Source organism: Sapajus apella, unplaced genomic scaffold, assembly GCF_009761245.1.
Source record: "Sapajus apella isolate SASKATOON/1434 unplaced genomic scaffold, GSC_monkey_1.0 scaffold7, whole genome shotgun sequence".
Taxonomy (NCBI): Eukaryota; Metazoa; Chordata; class Mammalia; order Primates; family Cebidae; genus Sapajus; species Sapajus apella.
The window spans coordinates 47,322,774-47,340,452 of record NW_022436947.1 but is presented as its reverse complement, the minus strand read 5'-3'; the positions used below and the strand labels follow the sequence as shown (position 1 = coordinate 47,340,452).

Here is a 17,679-nt window from a genome sequence, read left to right as displayed (position 1 = left end):
GAACTAAGCCAGTGTCACCTAGCTAAGCTATTGGCTGGATTCCTGACCATCAGAAACTATGAGAAAGACTAATAAATGCTTGTTTTAAATGGCTACATTTTGGTGCAATGTGTTAAACAACAGTAGGTCATCCACATACTGGTTTTAGATGGGAACAGGACTTTAGTGCAAGCAGGTAAGTTAGGAGCTTGCTATAGTTGACTAGGTTAGAAGTTGTGAAGGTCTAGTTTAGGGCACGTATATGTGGGTAGGAGGCAAAAGATATAAAAATAGTAGGAGTCAAAAATTTTTTGGACTTAGAGAATGATTAAATATGGAAATAGAGGAAGGAGTCAGTATTGATTCCCATGTTTCTTGTTTGGGCAACCAGGGGTGAGGGTGGTGCTGGCACACTGAGGAGGAGCATATTCGGAGGCAGAATGGATTCAGTTTGGGACATCCAGTTTGAGTTGTCTGAGATGTCCAGGTGAGGAAGCAACTTGGCAGCAGATGGCATAAACAGGATATTCTAGGAAGATACAAAGGAAACCAGAGAGGTGGTGAGGGAAACTTGAAAATGTAGATAGAAGGCTTGGTTTTTGTCATGAGATAGAAAACTGCATTCTCTGATACTGGTGCGAAGAAAAGAATGGGTGTTACCGAGGGGAGGAAAGAATGGGTGTTTTAGTGAGTTTTGAAGTGGATAGATGTTTGGATAATTGAGAGGAATCATTCTTGATAGTTCTAGTTTTCCGTTGAAGTAGTAGGAGGAAAGATTGCTTGCTACGCTTACTTCCCCCACAAGTAAGGATGAGTAGAGAGGAAAGGTTTTGGCTATAAGGGGAGAATGAGGGACAAAGTAAGTGAGGACAATAAGGGAATGGATGGATTGCGCCGAGTGCTCAGTCATGCCTTTGATGTAAGTGATGCCAATATGGAAATATGATACATACACTTGGGGAATCTTTCTGTTTCAGATTGCCTGGACCCCTAAACCTGGTAACAGTCCCATAGAGAACAGCTTATCTATGCAAGACATACTGAAAGACTGCGAGATTCATTTTGCAACCCTTAGTTCACCACCTTTTTTGGGTATAGAGAAGAGTCAATATTGATCTAAAAGGCACTGAATAAGAGATAGTCTGTTGGAGAGCATTGTTATTGTATGTGTTCACCACTCTCTGCATAACCATAGAGAGGGGAGGGGATGCTTTTGTGCATTTTTATCTAAGTCAGAGAAAAGCATTTGTGAAAACTATCTGGAAAACGACATGAGTCTTCTAAAGTTTAGGAGACATGGTTAAAAGTTAAGGGTCTGGCTGGAGCTGACAAAACAATAAGGCAATAGGATGCTTTGGGAGCTAGTTGCATCTGTCACTGGGAGGTAAAGGTACGTTTCCCACACGCTGGATGTATTTCCCCACAGGGGAGCCAGCCATGGTCTTCTGGGGGGGAAAAAAAAAAACCGCCTCAGGAAATCACTTGAGATGAGGTGGCATCTGGAAGAAAGGCACTACTATATCTAGAAAGCTATACATGTCCTTATTGCAAAGAGAGGAAAAGCTAGGCAAGCAGACAATATAAACCTGCCCCATAGGTCACCTTTGGATATATATTATGTATAGAAGGAAGTGATGGAAGGTCACAACTGTGCCTGTCAAGATGGACTTTTATTACCCATTTATCTCTTTTCTCAGTATTCCCTACCTTTCCCCAACTGTGAAGGGGCCAAGGCAGTATCTATGGAATAGGGGAGAAGGCAAAGTAGGAAAAGAAAAAAATGCTAGTTTTAATCCCTTCTCCACTATAGGCCTCCTAAGAGTCAATAGTCCTGAGCTAGGGAAAAACAAAAAACAAAACCAAAAAAACCCAGAAAAACCTTTACATTTGCCTAACTGATTTCACACTAGACTAGACTGGATACTGTTTAGAATGGAGTAGACTTTTTATGACCTAAGATTGATTAATTTATGTGACCTGGCTGAGTTTTTATCCAGGAGTAGAAAAAAACAAAACAGTAAAAGCAGCAATAAAAATAAAACCCCCAGAGATATGGCAGCAACAGGAAAATTATAGTTTGTTTCTTTTCAGTTGAACCTGTTTAATAAAGAATAATGTGGCTTTTTTTGTGGGTGGTTGGTTTCCAGTAGAGCTACACTGATTGAATGTCCAGTGGACCTTTTGAATGTTAAGGTCAGTGAATGGCCAAGGAGACTGGGGAATTAAGGGTTCCAGTAGAAGAATGGTTCAGATAATTAAGGATAAAATTTACATTGAGCAAAGATTCAAAGAAGTGAGGTAAAAGCAGGACTAATCATCTGAGAGAACTGAATCAAGGGTTGGAATGTCCAGCTGATGAGCACTTGACATCGGAACCAGAAAGTGAGATAATCAAAAGAACTGGAGGTTGTAGTCAGACCTCTAGATTAAAGCAATTCCCAATGTTGACACACCCTAAATTTTCTCAAATAACTTTAAATAATTCATTCCAGTAGATATTAATAGACATGTGGTGAGTAAGACAGAGCCTACTCATGAGTTGCTTGTTGGGAATCCATATGCATTTTATTGGAAACAAAATATGGGCACAGAATTTGGTAAATAAAATCATTGAGAGACATTTGATGTTGTGCTTTTACTATGGGCTAGATACTGTGCTAACTTTAGGGCATAAGAAATGAAAGAGAATAGTTATTTACCCTTGAATATTGAAAATCTGATAGAAGGGACAAACATCCAAGCCATATTAGAGTCATAGATGGAAATACATATTTCCCATACACTGAGGTGAGTAGGTGCTCTTAAAATGGTTGCAGAAATGTATGCAAGGCCACATCTATAAAATTGGGAACGCAAATATCATATCTTGGATTAGGTGACATTAGATTTGAGTTTTTAAAAATGAGTAGGTTTTAGAATTTCTTTTTGGTCAAGAAATAAAAGGATGGCTAGGTGCAGTGGCTCACGCCTGCAATCCCAGCACTTTGGGAGGCCGAGGCAGGCAGATCACTTGATGTCAGAATTTCAAGACCAGCCTGATCAACATGGTGAAACTGCGTATCTACTAAAAATATAAAATTAGGTGGGTGTAGTGGCAGGCACCTGTAGTGCCAGCTGCTCAGAAGGCTGAGGCAAGAGAATCACTTGAACCCAGGAGGCAGAGGTTGTAGTGAGCGGAGATCGTGCCATTGCATTCCAGCCTGGGAGACAGAGCAAGACTGTCTCCAAAATAAATAAAGTATTTCATATTTCAGTTAGTAGTTTGAACATATTTTATGAAAGCCACATTTGAAATAAACCTTCAAGGATAAGCACGATTTTTGAAGGAATTGATGGGAGAGAGTGTACCTTGTCTTGGGTGTAATATAAAGAACATCTAAAGGTCAAGAAAATACAGTGTATCTTCTGAGAATGGAGAGTTGTGCAGCTTACAGTTTAGAGAGAATGAGTAAGGAAATTAGAAGCTGAGCATGCAAATGTAAATTGGAGCCACCCAATGAGGAGCTTAAAAGCCTGAATAATAAATTGGCAACTATGAAGGTTTTAAGCAGGGGAAAAACAAAATTAGAGTGGAAGCCAAGAAAGATGGATCTGATTGATGTGTACAACATGATTAAGATGAAAAAGACAAAGGGAAATAAGTCAAGTTAGAAATTCTAGTAATACAACAGTTAAGAGGAAATCAAGTTCTGAAGCAAGATGGTAAATGTGGGGATTAAGAAGAGGAGTGGATTCAAGATGCCATTTGGAAATGGAACCAGTTGGATTTGCTGGCTCAAGATGTGCAGGCAGAAATTCTTTTGGCTTTCCAAGGTCATGTTCCTGGATTTATGAGAAAATGAGAGTCCATTAAAAGACATAAGAAATTTCCTGACAGGTGTTTGGAAATGTGAACTTGGAATTTGGGAAGAAGATTACAGGCAGAGCACTACCAGTTACCTGCTTAGATGTTGATAGATGTAGTTACAGAAGCAGGGAACATTTCCGACTGAGTTTATCATGAGTTCTTTATCCTATCTGAGTTATGAACTCTTTTGTGAATATGATGAAAGCTGTGCATTTCCTTGCCAGAAAAATGTGCAAACACACAGGCACAAAATTTTGTAGGCCTTAGTTTAAAATATCTTGGTATCAAAAGAAAAGAGAGCTGACAAAAGAACATTGTAAAATACTTACATTAAGGAAACAGCATTAGGAAAAGATGACACAGTGATAGAAAACAAACCAGGGTAATGAGGGTGCTTTAGAAGAAGGTTTGAAATATTTAGAGCTATGTTTCAAATGTCTGAGAAGTGAGGAGAAGTTGTTGGATTTGGTGATCACTAGATTTGGAATGTGTTACTGATCTAGGACTAGGAAAATATTCAGTAGTGTGGTAGGAACAGAAATGAAACTGCAGAGAGAAAAGGAGTAAATAGATTGTGAGACTAAGTTGAGATACTACATTGAGAGGCTAAGTATATTATGTTCTTACATTAAGTTTAATCACAAAGGTAAGAAGAGAGCAGTGATTTGAAGGAAGATGGAGTCTTGGGAAGATTTTTTTGATACAATTAAAATATTGGGCATGTTTTTAGACAGAAGAGAATGACTTGGAATGGAGCAAAATATATAAAACAGTTGTTGAGAAATGTCCGTTATTATTTTCACATTCAGTGTTGCTACCAACTATGGCTGCACTTTTGGAAAACGAAATAATGCTCATGCCTACAATGAAGACAGGAATACACAGCTAAGTCTTAAAATGATCTACTCGTGAGATAGAAGAAGACATTAAAAAACAATACTGTGTGACAAGTAGACAAATGTGAAGACTTTCTAGTCAAATCTGGCTAAAATCTTGTTACAGAAAAAAAATCATGATTATGGACATTGCTGAGCAGATGCACTCTTTATAGCAGAGGCTTTGTGTTTCAGAGTTTTTAACACCTCTTTTCCTAGTTCTTAGTGTGGTGTTTCTCAATTGGCCATCTCCTGGAATCATGTGAGAAGATTTGAAAAATACTGATGACGGGGCCCCAGCCCTAGTAATTCTGATTGTGTTGGAGTGGGGTGGGGTGTCGGCATGGAAAGTTTTAAAATGTAATGTTACGTGCAGCCAATGTAGAGAACCACTGTTTTAGCACATTCACCTTGGGCTTTGATTTGATTACAGGTTCCATCTGGTTATTTTCTGTAGGTTGCTTAGGAAGACATGGTCACCAGCCAGTCTTGAGTCTTAGAAGACTCCATGGAGAAATACTTATTATCTTGGGATAGAAGGCAGGAACTTTCCCTTTATTTCTCCTTTTGACTATCTTAATCCAGGCTTTTCACCCAGAGTTATGAGAAAGCAAACCCTAACAGGAGCTTATTCTCTGGACATTTGTAAATTTCATGCTCAAGGGAAAACTAAGGATGAAGCAAGGCTCCCAGAAGATAGACTTCCTTCTGCTTCTAAAATCACCACCTGATGATCAACCAAGCTGCTGGGAAAACAACGGTAGTTTGCTTTTGGTTGAGTAGACAGTCTGTATGAGTCTCCTCCTCAGTACAGTTACTCTTCCAGGGTAGGAGAAGTCAGCTACAATTCCATTTTCAGAATATATTTTCAGGGTAAGTGTATATTAGGCAGTAACTCACTTCCCTCTTCTCCTCTCCAAGTTTCCCGATCTCTAAAGAAGGGGTCATTAGAAAGTGTGAGAATTGCCCAAGGATTACATGAAGTTGTGGTAGCTAAAGAGAATGCCTCATTAGCATGTGAGAGAAAAGCCCAAACAACACCATCAAAGGGTGTTAAATCAATCCAATGGGACAGAGAAAGGGGGTGGTTAGAATTAATTTAAACCATTTAAAGCCACTGTGAATGAAAGAAGAATTATTTTCTTAGTAGTTATTTAGCCTGCAAGTGAGTGAATGTATGTACATTTTCATGTGAATAGACTTGATTACCTAAATTTGTTCATAAATGATGGCCTAAATAATAATAAAAAAATATTTTGACATTTCAACTGTTCTTCGGAAACCATAAGAATCCTAAGGAAGCACAGCAGGCTAAGGAGAACATCTGAAACAGTATATTATAACACGCTGTGGTTACTAGCAAGGTGACAGTTGAAATAATGAAGACACAGAAAAACGGAGCAACAACAAGATTAGGCAGACCTGAGTTAAGAATCTAATGAAATCACTTTTAATTTGTATCCATGAACTGGACAAAAGTTTCCCACCAAATAGGGTCAGACTTGCAGGAGACAGCTGGGGGTGGTGGAAGTGGGTAGGTAGTAGAGCGGGAGAGAGCTTTGATTAGCTACCCAAAATTTCCCTTCAAGTTAACGGTTTGGCTCCCTCCAGTGTCTGCTTAAAGAGCCTTCTGTTCATTGAGTGGGTGAAAGTGACTAGAAGGCTTGGTAGGTAATTGTATTGGCTTGAAACCCAAAAGAAATGCCAGTGGGTGTTAAAGGATTTTGTGCCTTTGTGCAGCAGCCAGCGTTTCTCAAGAGTACACCATTAGAGGAGCGGAAGAGGTTCTTCAAAATTTCCTGGAGGTTGGGCCTGGGCAGAGGTGACTAATAGAAAAGATTGGGGCCAATGCACAAAAATGACTGGTAGCCCATTGCTAGGGCATACTCAGTCTTACCTCTGTTGCCCATCCCCACTCCAGGGAATATCTTGAGAGCAAAATAATGCAGTGTGAGCCTCCACTCCTCCCAAGAGTGGCTGGAATATGATGCTGTGGCTATGTTGAAAACTTAGTCACATAGATAATATGAGTAAAAGCTCTGCTTAGTGTTTATTGCAATAGCCTAACTCTACTTGATAAAATCAGAAAAATTCAGAGCTAAAAAACAATCCTAAAGGATAAATTGAGATTCTTACTGTGATTTACACTGGTATTTCTTAACTAAAAGCAAAGCAATCAATATATAATATCATGTATCTTAAACCACAGGTATTTCCCCTCTCTGCTTCAGGGACCTAATTGAATCATCCACTATTCTATGCCCTTAATTCTGTAACAATCTGGGCCAGTCAGGCAACATACTATTTAGGTCAGATGTGCAAGTACTGCATTGTTAGTTACCTGGTATATGTAGAACATCAGTCATTTTACAAAATAATTTTCAGGGATTTTGACATTTGCAATAGAGAAGATCCACAAGTCTTTGATTTGATAAGTTGCTTCCTGCTGCCTCCTTCCTGTCAGAGGTACTGAGCTTGAAAATGAGATCAAACTTCCAGAAAGAAATATGCTTTATATAAATGTTCCTACTTATATTATTTCATAGTCGCCTATGACAACCTTAGCGTCAAAGATTTATTCTGGGTAGTTAAGTTATACAACAAAATATCTGATGTAAATTTTGGCAAGAAATTCACTAACTGGATAACTTGCCAGGAACAGGTATCCATATGGGATAAACAGAAGTAATGAGAATAGGTAACAGCATGCTCAACGGGGTCTGCGTCTCTGAATTAGTTTCCTAATTTGCCCAAACAAAATATCATTAAGTTCATCAGTGCCTCAATCTATCTTTTCAGTAAGATGTGCTTCATAAGCCAATTTTCTCATTAAAAAAATAGCTAGTTTGGCTCTTACAATGCATTAGAGAAAAGGATTCTGAAACTTGAAGAGCTATTTTGAGAATCTGAATAATGAAAACAAATAAACAATAACAAAAAACATCTGGCTTTAAAAGATCAAGTTCCGTTTCATGTAACTTCCAGAGAGGGATATCTACTTTTAAATATAAAATCCTTTACATAACTTCACTCAAGTTTTAGTTGACAAAATACTATAAGCATATTCATGACTTTGCATATTCGCTCTAAAAGACTATTTTACCTTTAAGGTTAAGTGTGTTAATCCTGAAAAAGGTGATGCTTTGTAAATGAAATCAAGTTTTTGGCTGTTAAAAAAAAAAAAAAAAGCAACATGGTTTCTCAAAGTATCATTCCATTTGCTTCTATGAGTAAGCCATTTTCTGAAGTTAATATTGAGAAGAAGGAAGCTAATCAGGTCATTTTCTGTAGTGATACACGATACAACATCCTTTTCCTCTATAAAATGCGTTATTCCCAAAATTTTATCCTAGATTCTTCTGCTTATTAAGTGAAGTTCAAAACCTCTAAAGGACTATTTGACTTTCATTAGTTCATGCTTTTTAAAAAATACATTTCAACTTGTTCCTGTAATTAAGATTAGCATCTTATTTCTAACTCTTGACTCTCAGAAAGTTAAGATTACAATATAATTTAGATAAAAATGATTAGAGGGTAAGAATATTCACAAAATGCGAATGACAGAAAATGTCTCTAACAGCCCACATTATTGTGTAGTCCTAAAACTTGTTCTTCCAAAGATTTTGCCTAATATAAGTAAACGTCTGACACTCTGAGTTAACATTTAAAAATATGCTTTAGTTTCATAATCACTGCAGTGCAGAAGTTATTAAAGCTACAGCAGTTCAGGATGAAAGAAGCCAGGAAATTTTCTGCATTATTTGGCTTCCTTATAACACATGATAATTTATATGAAATTCTAATTTTCTTAATTTCAGATCACACATAGAATCTTCATAAGCAGAAGAAGTATAACATATGGTTTATAGAGAAGACTATGTTATGCTTAGCAGGATGTATAAGGAAAATTCCATAAAAACAAGTAGAAAGCATTTGATTAATGGATGTATTTTAATTAATATCCACATGGGATTATGAAAGAGTTGAATTAGTAGGATTGATAGCAGGATATTATTACTATTAGAGCAAAGAAAAAGAAATTTATGCCAGTGGATATTACTCTAGGTGCAGATTTGGTTTAGCATTGGCAGAATTCAGCTTATATTTAATGAGCACCTATCAAGTGCCAGAGCCTAGTCAGCACTTTTATATTTCATATTACAAATATATTTTTATACTTATATTTTCATGTAAGCAACATTGTGAGGTAGATAGTATACTGAAGTTTGGAGAAATTTAATACTACTTCCAGGATAGTATAGCTTATAAGTGATAGAACTGGGATTCATGGCACGTTCTCTCAGAGCATGTGTGATGTTCATCTACTTTACCTCATTTTCTTTCTCAAATATATTCAATTTGGTAATAGTGGAATAAAATGGAATTAAAGAATAGATTTCTTCATGTAGCAGGTAATAGTTTGACTAATAAAAACTATCTCTCTAAGCAGATTTTCACAGCTACTAAAATCAATAATGATAGCTAGAACAAAATTATTATATTGCAAGACTAAAATTTATCTTAGTTATCCTTCTCAGAGTTGAGGGAAAGAAGTAAGAAAGCTCATTTTTGGAATATTTTAAAAGCAATCTTCTCTTTGGTGTTTGAATAATGCTGACCAGAACTTCCCAAGGTTAAGGTTGTCACTACCTTGTTAGGCCTAGAAGGTTTAATTAAGAGTGAAATTAATGATATGTATGACTTTGGGTTTACTAGCACACAGGTGTCAAGAGGAGGTGGGTATGTAGTTGCATCTTGCAGTTGTGTTTGTAAATCAGCCTCTGTGGGCTTCTCAGCCAAGTGTAACCATCATCTGCTTGCACCAAAGTTGTGCAAGCTGTACTGGGTAGAGAGAATTTTGTCATCTCTTTTGGATGAGCATAGTGTAACTTCTGAATGGACTCTTTGTTCCAAAATCCCTAGGACACAATAGATATTCATCAACACTGGCTTGTTTTCCTTAGCGTGTGAAAAACAATTGAGATAAACAATATCTAGAATCTGATCTTTACTTCTAACACATAAATGATTTTGAGCTTTCCCTAAAAGGAAGGATATATTGACATCATAGTATGCACTCAAATGCTTTTTATTGAGTGCTCAATCGATTCATTATATATGTCTTGAACAATTGTATACATATCAAGATGATATCTAATATTCCTAACCCTTATACCACCAAGTCCTTGCAATTTTTAACTATTAAAATTTTCTTTACACCTGTTATCACTTTAATGCTTGCAAATATTAAGCTACCATCCTTTGTAGACAATACCAAAAAACTCCCATAACTTGTCTACCTATTCCATTCTGACCCCTCAACCCCATCATTCTCCACTTTCCAGTGAGGGTCTTTAAAAAAATATATGGATGCTCTTATTTCTGCTTTAAGTACTAAAATGATTTTCTATTCTTCTTGGATGAGGACAACCCTCAACATAATATAGTGCTGCTCACTGTTCTCAAGGTTCCAGGCACATTGACCTTTCAGTTGCTCATAGGTGCCATTGTCTCTCCTTTCACATTATCTGTGCTCATTCTACTGAATACAGCTTGACTTCTTTCTCTCTTCACTTAGTTAACTCTACTCATCCTCTGGTTGTCATTTTTCCCATGAAAACCTGATGCCTCTGATATCAAACTCCTTATTTTATGTTCCCATAACATCATTTCTTAATTTTAGCACGTGTCACAAGTTCAACTTAGTATTTCTTTGAGACATATGATTAATCTGTCTCCGTCAAGAGATGACGAGCTTCACACGGGCAGGGACTTAAATGGCTTACCATTGCTCTCAGCCTAAAACCTTACAAACTTCTTAACAATGTATCTAAAGCCTTCTGATCTGCCCCAATACTATTTCTTCAATCTCATCTCCAAGAAACTAGAAGATATAATTCAGTTGAATTTAATATTTATAGATTCTCTTTTGACCCATGTTTTTCTTCCATTGGCTCGCCACAATTAGTGTAAAACTACACAAATTGGTAGTCACCATTTCTACTTCTTCAAATCCAGTTTTCTCAGTTACCTCCAAACAGCTTGTCTCCTTATTCCCCAGCAACTTCCAACGGCTTACAAGATGCTAAACACATTGATCACATCAATTTTTGGATTCAAGATTCGAAATGCCTGATATCATCAATTTTCTCATCTAACTTGCCCTCCAGCAGCATCAGAATGGTTCACCACTGCCTTGTTCTGGGAAAACTTTCTTCTCTTCATTTGCATGACACCACTTTCTCTTGGGTTGGCCCTTACCTCATTGGCCACTATTTACTGTGTCTTTGGATTGCACCTTCTAGGTGTGACTATAAGCAGAAGTACCCCAGGGCTCAGCCTGAGATTCTCTGTTCTCATGTATATCCTAAGAGATCTAGTAAAATGGTCTCTGCTACTAGATAGTAGTTTTAAATACATTTCGGGTTTCTAGTAAAAGATCATTGAGGATTTGCAAAAAGAGTTTCATATTAATTTCTAAAGATATATAAATAAATCTAAAGATACATTTCTTTATACTGGCCTCAAATTTGGGGCAGGTTTTTTTTTTTTTTTTTTTTTTTTTTTTTTTTTTTTTTTTTTTTTTTAGTGTGCTGTTTAATTCATTGGGGGAAAAAAATCTACAAGAGAAATAAGAAGCTATAGTAAAAAAAAAAAAATCTAAATGGAGAAGTTCACTTTAAAAACCCATGCTACGTTTGATGAATCTCATTGGTATTTGGGATTAGATATACTGAGGGATAAAGACATAGATACAGAAAAGTAATTACTGTTGAACATGTTTGGAAAAATTACTAAATAAGTTTGTGTTTTATATGAAGTTAATAGCTTCAGAAATTTCTCTCTAAAAGTTAAGTACTAAGGAGATGTACTACAGGCAATACCATGAAAATATTTGGTTACATGAGAAAAGTATTTGAGCCAATGACTAAAATAACAAGACTCTTATAAATACACAGACCTTAGATATACATAAAACCAAATATTAAAATAATTTATTATCATTAAAATGTATTAATTTCCTCTTGGTGATACAAAGGCAAATACTATAGAAGGATATTAAAACTTTATCACTGAACTATGGTAATATGCCCTGCTCATTATAATCTAATAAATATTTATTGAGAGTTCATTATGTCCAAGGTCTTTATTTTTTCATTCTTTCTTCCATATTTTTCTTATTCATTCAACAGTCATTATTGTTAAGGCGTTATTATAGATTTCAGTGACAAAGAAATGACCAGGGCATGGTTTTCTTGGAGTAAATGTACAGAGGTTAAAAGGATATCATGCTTATTTTCAAGCAGGAATAATGAAAATATTAAAAGATAATTTGTAATCCCAGTAATGAGGTGTTTTCAAAGCATGTGATTTTTGAACTTAAAAAAATACCTGAAATAAGAGAGTTTGTCTTTCCATTTGTAGCAAAATAAAAAGCATTTAATAAAATTTGTTTAAGACATTTGCAGTTATTTTTGGGATAGTTTATAAGATAGGCAGTTTGTGTGCTTGCAGCTAACATGTTCTCTTAACTCTAATGCCATTCATTATAAGATTCACCATAAATATGAGTAGCTTTTTGGGAAAAAATATTATTATATAAGATGTGCAAATAAATTGAATTATATCTCAATTACAGAAACATTAAACTGTGAAAGGAAAGTGCCTATTATGCTTTATGGAGGAATTATAATAGATAGTAAATCAATTTACTAGCTAATGGTGGTTTCTAGCCTTGTTTGGCTTATTGATTGGTTTCATGTTTTTTGATAAGTCATTTTAAAAACACATCTTGCAATTAATTTCAGGACAACATTGGCAGGAAAACTGTTTTTATTCTGTAAAAATTGAATTGGTCCCGTCTACATTTTCCAGTGCCATTTGATTCAGAGTACATTTTTCTTTTTTAAATTATCTAAGAATGCATTGCTTCCATAATTATACAGCATTCTTCCAACCTCAGGAAAGGAATATTGAAGATGTGATTCTCTAAGTCTACAGTCCATTGAGTACTTTGCAAATTTTTAAAAATCCCAAGCACATGATCATTAATAAGTTAAACACTATACCTAGCTTATTTTCTGTAAGTTCTGTACAGCAGAACCATTAGCTACAGACTGACAGATTCGCAATACCTACCACAGAGCCCAACATAACGAAAAGTGCTTAGTTACAAGTTCCTGGGAAGAATAGATGTATGTACCAAAATGTACTAAGTTAAAGTAAACGAAGACATTTTTACATGTATTAAGATGTTAAGTAGACCATTCCCAGTGCATTCCCTAAATAATCACCATTGTATCATACATTGTATCATACATTGTATCATATTTTTCTTTAAAAAAGCATTAAGCAAATCTAGTTACTAAGAGAATAGAAAAAGTACTTTGTTTGGGGTGATTCTTAGGCCTCTGTCCATGGTATTGGGGAAACCAAGGAAGTCCATTCTCCTGCAGATTTTTATTGACTTATTTCGGCCTCAAATATTTGATTAGAGACTGTGATGCCATTTATACTCCATTTTCTAATCTTCAAATGTAAAGTTTTAAAATAGTAAAGAAAGATCTTTGAGGACAGGAATTGGTTTTTCTTTGTTGTTAGTTTTCTGCTTGGCATTCTCAACTCAGTGCCTAGCGTAGTACTAAACTTGAATTTGCCATGTGCGCTCAGTTAATACCTGTTGGATGACTGAATCAAAAATGACATGGCTAAGTAAAGGAAACTATTGAAATTAAGACCATGAGGTCGCCCTTTCCTCAGCTGCCTCCAAGTTGCTTGATCCTTCCAAGGAAGTGAAGGCTGCGTTGGGGTGAGGCCCTCACTTCCTCTGGTGACCCAGCAGTGCCAGCCCCACACTGGCTGGACCATGGCCTCCATTTGAGCTCGCTTGTATCTACTTAGCCTTCATTCTGCATGACAATGATGAGGTGACTGTCACGGAAGATAAGATCCATGCCCTCATTAAAGCAGCTGGTGTAATGTTGAACCTTTATGTCCTGGCTTGTTTGCAAAGACCCTGGCCAATGTCAACATTGGGAGCCTCATGTGCAATGTAGGGGCTTGTGGACCTGCTACAGCAGCTGGTGCTGCACCAGCAGGAGGTCCTCCACTACCGCTTCCACTCCTCCACTACCACTGCTTCAACTGAGGAGAAGAAAGTGGATGCAAAGAAAGAAGAATCTGTTGTGTCTGATGATGACATGGGCTTTGTCATTTTGACTAAACCTCTTTTCTAATGTGTTCAATAAAAAGCTGAACTTAAAAAAAAAAGATCAGGAGGTCAACATTAGCTAGCTAACTGAAATAGTATATACGTGCATGGGGATATCCAATTAGAATATGCTTTTTTACTATCAAAATTAATACTTAGCAGCATCATAATTAATCTGCAAATGCTCAAACTTCCTCTTTGCTAGAATTACATAGCCTAGGTGATATTCAAAATAGATATAAGTTTTACTAAGTGCTTTTTATCATCAAAGCAACTAATGAGTCCATGTAATCCACAAACCTTTTACATCTTCATAGATGAGCAAGTTTGGATATTGCCGTCAGAAATCTGATGTCACCAAGGATCTTTCTTTAGGATTATTTAAAACCAAATTACCAAAATGAAGATTGTCAAGCTTTCTGTTTTCTATTTTCCTTTTGCTGGTGGGTTATTTTGCTCACCTTTCCCTCTTTGTTTGTTTTGGAAATTAGAGTGTTCCAAAGAGCCCACGTCATGTTAAGAACTATCTCTAGATACTGAGTTTACATTGCAAACAAGCAAAAATTCCCAGTCTATTAGAGTTCTTCTCTTAGGATACAAGGAAAAGCAAAGTTCAGCTAAACTGCACAATTAATTCACAATCATTTCTGAATAGAGAGAAAAGGTTGCGTTAAGTTGTTGTGTTCTCCTCCTAGGGATTTAAGGTCAGTTTCAAGAAGCAAAATTACTATTCTTTCAAAGTTGTCTCTCCTGATTTGTATTCCTGTAATTATCTCCTCAGGACCTTTTTCTTTTTAACTTGTAAACATAGCTTAATAAATCAATTCAAGGATTAGCTACATGCAAATATACTATTCTGATGGCTAGCTGGACAGGTAAAGGAATAAAGTATAACAGTTTTCTTTCCTGACCAATGATTTTCACCAGTGTGTCAATTATTTTTGTTTTACACAAAGGAATCTGAGACTTTTTTTTTTTTCTGGGGGAAAAAAAGTGATTTTTTTTGTTGTTGCTTTTTGCTTCAAATTCACTCCCCCTTTTTAATATGAAGATTAAAACATTATCTTTAAGCAGCGGAGAAATTCTGGAGATCAAAAGAACAAATAGTTTGTGAAGAAATAAAGCCTTAAAATGTAATTATTATCATGACAGCTGACTTTCCAGTGATTGAAATGAGAAAATTTTATGTTAAAATAAGCGTAATTAGATACACTCTGCTCAACAACCTATACAATATTTGACTATACTATTAACTTTTATTTCTAAAAAAGAGCTTAATGTCCTTTTATTAACCTATTTTTCTCTTTCAAATCAAGAAATACCGGATAGTTATTCCAACTATTTTTTGCATAGTTTACATTTTAGTTTTGAGACGCTTTCCTGAGAGAAGCAATATAGTCATCTGGTCAAATTTGTGAACTCTGAAGCCAAATGCCAGATCTAAATCCTAGCTATCCACTTACTATGTTAACTTGTATTAGTACTTCAGTTTCCCCTTCCATAAAATAGGGGTCATAATAGCATCATCCTCAAGGGCTACTGTGAAGATTACATGAGTTAACATAGGTAAAGCAAATGGAACAGTGCCTGGCATACAGGAAAAATTCAATAAAGGTTGTTGTTATTCACAATATCTTCTCATTCTTTTAAAAACACTGTAGAGGATATGTGCTAAGAGCATTTATTTTGAGAAATATTGCCACAAACTACATTTAATGGAATACCTTGGTGCATTATTTACTGGCACTAGTAGGAATCAGTATTAACAAATGGGATTCAAGAATCCCCTTCTGTGAAAATGTCTGAAATATGCTTATATTAGAATTCAGAAAGGACAAAATCCGCCTCAAAGTTGACTTTCTTGGGACATTTACTCAACTGTTTTTATGGTTATGTTTATTTCCTCTTACTCATGCCACATGGCTTAAGGTGAACAGATAAAATGTTTTCAGAATAAGGACAGGTTGAGGAATAACAAAACACATTTCTAGCATTATTAATAACCTTGCTATTGAACAGCAATTAAAATTTAAATTTATAAATAAGGCCCAATTACTTTTTTTAAGTATAACAGGGTACCGATTCTGTTGGGATGCTGAATTTTGTCTTTAAGTTTACCTATAAAAATTATATGGCTAAAAGGAATCTGAAAAACAATACCCTAATTTTAAAGATGAGAAAAATTCCCTCCAGAGTGATTTAATTAACCCCTGCTCAATTTACCCTATAAATAGCTATTGATTTTCTGTATGTAGTACTTACTCTGCTGGGTAATATGTAACTGTAAATGAGCAGGCATGGCTTCTGTCATTTTAGCCCTTATAGACTACAGTGGAGAGACAGACAATTTAAGTGTGATGAAGGAAAATATAGAGTTTGGGGAGTACATAGCAAGAAGAACTAACCTACTATAGAAGGTCAGAAGTAGTATACAATTTAAACTGATTCCTGAAGGGGTTGGAGTGGACCAGTGTACTGGGAAGTTTCATGGCCTAAGGGAAGGCCTAGGGAGTGAGAGAGAAAGATGGAACAAGAAGTGTGAGGGCAAAGGGATGAGACAGGAATCTCGACACACGTGCAGATCACTGGGGGCCAGGTAAACCATGTTTCAGGTATACCAAGAGCAATGAAAAAAATCTTTGGAGAGTTTTAAGCAAGGATGACATGCTTAGATTTGTATTTCTTAAAGATAATTTTGGCTATAGCCAAGTGGATGAACTTAGAGGTGGGTGTGAGACAAGGTCAAAGAAGCCAGTAGGTGGCTCTTACAGAGCCCTGGAGAGAGACTATGGCTTAACCTCTCATCTACAGATAAATGCAGTCAAATCATAGCCATGTAGAAAATACTGATTTGATTTGTAAGTCTTATTTTGAAAGACTTAGAATTTTGATTGGTACATTTTCCTGTGACCCAAATTCCTGAAAAATAGCTTAAAAGAAAGACAACTCCCACCTATTCGTTTATTAAACTAAGGATTTTATGCAGCATGCCCTTTTCTATTGTAGAAAGAAAGTGATTAGCTTAATTGTTTTGTCTGGCATTTTTTTGCCCAGAAGCTAATTCCTACCTGCTAGGCACTATTCATCTTTATGTCTGTTAGATTCATTCCATGTTTTCTATTCCCATTGCCACTGCCCTAGTTTAGGCCATCATTACCTCTCACCTGGACTGTTGCCATAACCTGCCAACTCATCTCTGTGCCTCCCAAACCTTTATTTCCTCCTATTTATCTTCACATTGTGCTTTCAGATTCCCCTGCTCAAATGCCTTCAGAGATTTTCCTCTGCCTACAGGAGAAATGTTACCCATAATTTTATCTGCTCTGAAAGCTTTATCTTCTGCCCTGACCCCCATACACTATACTCTTAAACTAAGCCAGGTTACATTACGCTCCCCAGTTACATCCCACACTCTCTCTGCTTTTGCATCGGTCTAGAATGGAATCCTCCAATTTCTGAAGTCTTAACAATTTTTTAGAGCCCAGAAGAAGTAAATTTTTCGTGATATCTTCTACAGTTATGTCAAACAGAAGTATTATTATCCACTTAGGGGTCTGACAGCCAAGCTCCTGAATTTTCCTGTTGCTGTAGATACACACGCATGTGTCTCATCTCTCCTGTAAGGTTTTACCTTCTAAGGAGAGGCACAGTCTTTTATTCTTTTCTTTGTCTTCCTCAGTACCTTGTGCAGTGCCTTGAAAGTAGCAGGTGATCATTAAGGATTTATATCATTAAATTGAAGTCACTTTTTAAAGCTAAATTTTTAA

The 17,679-nt window shown here is 36.2% G+C and overlaps 1 protein-coding gene and 1 pseudogene across 2 annotated transcripts in view; one reads left to right on the top strand and one right to left on the bottom strand.

Moving 5' to 3' along the window:
* GRM3 (glutamate metabotropic receptor 3) overlaps positions 1 to 17,679 on the bottom strand; it is a 218,499-nt gene that overhangs the window by 188,836 nt on the left and 11,984 nt on the right. The window lies entirely within an intron of this gene.
* On the top strand, positions 6,403 to 16,596 carry LOC116549902 (annotated as a pseudogene).